Below are 6,023 nucleotides of genomic sequence, written 5' to 3'. Positions count from 1 at the left end.
AGATGAGGTCTCGCCAAGTTGCCCAGGTGGGGCTCGAACCCGCAGGCTCAGGCAATTCACTCACCTTGGCCTCCCAAAGGCGCGGGATTACAGGCTGAGTTGCTTTCTTGTAGATTCTTTGGAATTTTCTATGTATAGGAATATGTCATCTGAGAATTGTTTTACCTCTTCCTTTCCAATTCAAATTCTTTGTTATTTATTTTATTTTTTTAAATTTTGACTAATAGCCGGGCTTGGTGGCTCAGCCTGTAATCCCAGCACTTTGGGAGGCCAAAGCAAGTCAATTGCTCGAGTTCTTGAATTCAAGATCAGCCAGAGCAACTTAGTGAGACCTCATCTCTACAATAAAATCAAAAAATTAGCTGGGCATGGTAGCACACACCTGTAGTTCCAACTACTTGGAAGCCTGAGGCGGAAGGATCGCCAGAGCCCAGCTGGGGTGGCCATGAGTGTGCCACTGCACCCCAGCCTGGGTGACAGAGTGAGACTCCAACTCAAAAAATAAAATAAAATAAAATAAAATAAAATGTTGACTATTATAATTTTTCCATCCTTAAATTTCTATTTAAGTTTATTTTCAGGTCTGTTGTGTCTTGGCTTTTATTTAAGTATGGTTAATTTATAGTCTTCATTTGATAACTGCAATATCCCCAGTCTTTGCAGAACTTTTTCTATTATTTTTACTGGTTCTTGGCTATTGTGTCTTATTTCCTTGTGTAACTGTGACTTGTGTATTTGGTGTGAAAAAATATTTGTAGAAATAATTTGTGGTTTGGGATGATGGTAGCTTTCTTAAGAGGATTTTAGTTAGGAGTCTGGTGACAGGACTAGTCTGGACCACTGTGTGTGTGTGTGTGTGTGTGTGTGTGTGTGTGTGTGTGTGTGTTTTGAGTCAGAGTCTCACTCTGTCACTCAGGCTGGAATGCAGTGGCATGCTAATATGCTAATGGCTACTGCAGCCTCAGTCTGCTGGGTTCAGACAATCCTTCTGCCTCAGCCTTCCAAGTAGCTGAAACTACAGACATGTGCCACCACACCTGGATAATTTTTTTTATTTTGTTGTACAAAGTCTTGCCAAATTGCCCAGGCTGATCTCAAACCCCTAGTTCAGGCAATCCTCTTGCCTCTCTGCCTTCCAAAGTGCTGGGATTACAGGCATCAATCATTGCACCTGGCCTTGGTCTCAACCACTTTATTTTTATTTATTCATTTTTATTTTTTTGAGTCAGAGTCCCACTCTGTTGTCCAGGCTGGAGTGCAGTGGCATGCTCACGGCCACTGTAGCCTCGACCTGCTGGGCTCAGGCGATCCTTCTGCCTCAGCCTTCCAAGTAGCTGGAACCACAACGCCCGGCTAATTTTTTTTTTTTAATTGTAGAGACATGGTCTCACCAAGTTGCCCAGGCTGGTCTAGAATCCCCAGACTCAGGCAATCCTCTCGCCTCCCCTCCCAAAGTGCTGGGATTATAGGCATGAGCCACCATGCCCGATGGTCTGGACCACTTTAATTCAAAGTTCAAGGATTGAGGTTTTCTGGATCCCCTAAATTATATGGATTCAGGTCTCAAATCTGTATGGAGGATGATTTATTTTTTTATTTACTCTTACCTTGAGGGCATGGTCCTTTTTGGTTGCAGCTCAAAGAAAAGGGTGGTTTGTCAGACCCCTAGCAGGTGGGCTCTGGCTTTTGTCCCATTTGTCCTGGGAGGCCACCAAAGCACAGCACAGTTTCAAAACTGTTTACATTGAATCTGCAAATGCCTCCAGACAAAAGCAGCCTTGAGGGATGGGGCTTCCTCTCTGGTTTCTCAGACTTTGTCCTAGATTTTGGCTTTGATGCTTTTATGACCACATGTTTTAAAATATTTTAGCTCAGTTTTCTTAATCTCTTCAGTAAGAAGATTGGTACTAATTACCATCATTGGAACCCCATATATATTTTAGAATCAACTTGTCAAGCCTCTCTTTCTCTCCCTCTTTCTCTGTCTCTCTCTCTCTCTCTCTCTCTCTCTCTCTCTCTCTCACACACACACACACACACACACACACACACACACACACACACACACACACAGGCTCACCTGCTGGGATTTTGACTGAAATCACAGTGACTCTATAGATAAACTTAGGGACAATCGACATCTTTATGACATTACATTTTCCAATCCATAAATGTGATAAATGTCTACTTTAATTCAGAATTTTTCTTAAATTTCAAACTTCCATTTGAACTTGAATTTAAAAACTGATCTCAAAAATTAAACAGTATATTTTCCCCCTTAGAGAAAGGGGAGACTTTTATCATGCTTTATCTCTTCCTTCTCTCTCCCTTCCCATACTTTGTTCTCATTTAAATATTTTATTTCCAGTCAGGCACAGTGGCTCACATCTGTAATCCCAGCACTTTTGAAGGCGGAGACGAGAGGATTGCCTGAGCTCAGGGGTTCAAGACCAGCCTGAGCAACATGGTGAGACCTCATCTCTACAAAAATTCAAAAAATTAGCCGGGTGTGGTGGCACATACGGTTCCAGTCACTTGGAAGGCTGAGGCGGAATGATCGCCTGACCCCAGCAGGTTGAGGCTTTGGGGGCCGTGAGCATGCCACTGCACTCTGGCCTGGGTGGCAGAGAGAGACTTTGACTCCAAAAAAAAAATTTTCCTTGTCTCTTATATTCCAAGACTCCCTATGAATATTTATATTGAATATCACAGCCACATTATCAATAATTACTTAAATAAAATTTTTAGCACCACATCTTAAAGTCATGCGCATTCCTTCCCATATTGCCGAACATTTACATATTTTATTTTTTCTATTATAAATCATAGTTTGTTGTTTCTCTTACAAATCACCTTTTTTTCATATAAAGCTTTTTACCACATCAGAAGAAACACTTAACAGGTATATAATTATGTCTGGGGTTAACATTTTCTAAGCCTTAATGTTATTCTAGACTTATTTAGGCATCTATACATAAATATTTAAAACATAAAGAAGGTGATGTAATATAACATTCATTGCTTATTTATTTATTTTTAGGGATGGTGTCTTGCTCTGTTGCTCAGGCTGGAGCATAGTGGTGGGATCATGGGTCGTGGCAGCCTCAAAATCCTAGGCTCAAGGGTCCTCCCACATCCGCCTCCAGCTAGAGTACCCCATTCTTGCTGCACTTGTGTTGTCTCCGAGGAAACAGAAGCTTCAGGTCCTAGGCACAAATCTCTCTCTTCTCCTTTCCTGGATAGGGTTTCCCTCTTCCAGTGGCTGAGTTGCCTCAGCAACCAGTTGGAAGTGGGACTTTAGGGAGGCCACTAGAGGTCAGATCTTCCTGGGACCCGTTTCTCGATTTTGATTTTTTTCTTGATGGTGAGTTGTGATATCCACGCCTCTACCATAGCACAAGTAGAACAGCTATTCCGTGTGGCTGATCTCACCTGCCTTTGAAGTCCAGTCACTTTTCCAGGAGTGCTACATTTTAACTCTCTCTGGGAAGGTAGGGGGCAAAACTCCCACACTTCCAAGAGGTAACACGTCCCCAGTTACCTTCCTGACAGGGAGTCTCTCCACCAGAGCAAAAATTTGCCCTTGACCTGGATTTTGACAGTGGGAGGATGGGACTGAGCACCTGCTTGGTCACCTGTGTGGTCTTCAACCTTGGGACCTAGGTTGGGATGGCTTCCTGTGCTGGGTTTCTCCCTACTGTGGCATTCTCAGGCATCTTTTGGTTGGCACCCTTCTTGTCCTCTGACAGCAGCCTAGGGTCCAGGCAGGGCCTTCAGATGCTGGGTGGAGTTGACAGATGAGCACTGCAGGCCTATAAGGAGGTGCAGGTGGGGGAGTCATCACCATCCTCTGAAGGTTTGTGGGCCCTAAACTTAACCAAGAGGCAGAGCCTGAGGCTGGGGCAGTGGAAGGGCAGTGTCTAGAAAGCCCTTCCCCAGTCTGAGGGCTACCTTAAGGCATGGGGCCCACCCCACCCTCTCGCTGTCATCTAATCGTTCTAGGGGGAGCAGGGAGGAGACTAGACCAGGTGCGTTATTTGAGGCTCAGCAGAGTCCAGGCTGGGTGCCAGGGATACTCCTTGGCCATCTCCTTGCTGCCTGGGTCAGGGAGGAATCCTCAAGCCTGCTGTATCTAGAGGAAGGGGACAACACACTATGCTTTCTGAGGGCCCTGCCTTTGTCCCAGGGACCCCAGGCTCTTCTCTGTCTCTGGGCTCCCCCAGCACCGGCCTCAAGACTCACTCCTGAGACAGGCTTAAGTGGGAAGCAGAGGGAGGAGCCTTGGTTTACCAAGCGCTCACACCCAGCCAAAGTGCCTACACGCCAGTCCGAGCCCAAGCAAGGAGGTGGCAGCTGGACTGTGGTCTCCAGGGCAGTCATCAGCTCAGATAAGGGAAGGCCAGGGGCTGGGAGGAGGACACCCAGCTGGTAGAGAGCCTGGGGCTGCATGGGTGGGTTCTGAAGGTGCTGTTGAGGCAGTATCTGGAGTAGAGGTAGGCTGGGCTCAGGCTCCCCCGGGGCATGGTGAGAGTCACATTTGGGCAGTTAAGATAGTCTGGATGGACGAAGGGGGGCCAGAAGGTCCTAGAAGGTCTAGGTGGGCTGAAATAAGCCTGACCATAAAGAGGGAACTATAACTGTGGGTTTTCTTTGTTCCAATCATTTTTTTCCCTCTTAACTCGAAAGTCCTGTCCCAATCTCTGTTGAGCTGGGGGTCAGGAAAGTCCAGATGCTGCTGGAGGAGGTGCGAGGGAAACTCAGCACCCCACTCCATGCAAACCTCCACACTTGCAATGACAATGCCTGCTGCTGGAACCCACACCCCAGGGGCTCCCTCCTCTGCTAAGAGACCACCATGAGGCATGTCTCCCTGCCCCTCCCCTGCGGGCACATAGTGGAACTGTACTCTCCGGTTTCTGGTAATTTCATCAGGGCTGCATCACATTGCTGAAGCTAGAGATAACATCTCCCCATAGGTAACCCTTCCCTGCCAGAGCCCCCTGAGGCTGGGTCCAGGCTCAGAGGAGGGGCCCTGGGGTGTGAGATGGATCTGGGGCGTGAGGGTCTGTCAGGCAGAAGCAGATTGGCTGGAACGCTGGCAGCATTCAGGAACACTGCCAATCCACACTGGGGCCCAGGGGGAAGAAGAGGGCTCGGAGTTGGTGCGGTGCAGAAACTCCATGTTCCTGGTGCTGCTGTGGGCCACACTGCCCCCCATGCCTCCAGAGGAGCCTCACCGACTCCCCCAGCCTGTGTGTAGGTAGAGACCCCACCTGCCCAAGGCCCAGAGGGCAGGTCCACCTTAACTGGGCAGCCCTGGGGCGGAGCGCCCGCTGGTGCCCTCTGTGCAGAAGCAGCCCAGGCCTCTGTGCCGGGCGCTACTGCCAGCCTGCAGCCCAGCACCATGGTCCAGGGCACTCTGGAGCCAGAGGGGCCCCTCTGGGGCTGGGATGGGAATGGTGACGATGACTGGGATGGTGCTGTGCTGGCCTTGCTGGCGCTGGCTGTGGTGGCTGCCACGGCGCTGGCTTTGCACTGGTTTGGCTCCGGGCAAGACCAGGAGGCAGCAGGACCAGCGTGCACAGCTCCAGCGGCCCAGCCTCCACGGGCGGGAGGAGCCCATCCGGCCCCGCACCCACAGCCCAAGGTTAGTGTCGGCAGCGAGGGGCAGAGCCCAGGGCTGGGGAGGCCAGGCCCTCCAGGACGCGGCCAGGGCAGTCCTGCTGCAGCAGGAGGCGGAGGCCAGGCCCCCACAGACAGGCCTCCCCTCAAGACGGCCAGGGAGGTGGCCAGCAGAGGGGCCTCGGGACCGCAGCACGGCAGTGCCACCCCCGGAGCTCCCCGAGGTGAAGGAAAGGAGTCTCCCAGGGCAGGCACAGCCCTCCTGGGCAACAGCAAAGCCGGGGGGCCCCCCGTGCCACTCCTCATCCACTTCACCCCTCGGAGCGAAGCCGAGGCGCAGGCGGAGGCAGGCAGCGTCCGCACAGAGCAACAGGACACCGGCGGCCGGCAGCCAGGCGCGG

The sequence above is a fragment of the Carlito syrichta genome, unplaced genomic scaffold, assembly GCF_000164805.1.
Source record: "Carlito syrichta isolate Samal-C Ts95f unplaced genomic scaffold, Tarsius_syrichta-2.0.1 Scaffold90615, whole genome shotgun sequence".
Classification (NCBI taxonomy): Eukaryota; Metazoa; Chordata; class Mammalia; order Primates; family Tarsiidae; genus Carlito; species Carlito syrichta.
This window is presented reverse-complemented; position numbering follows the sequence as displayed.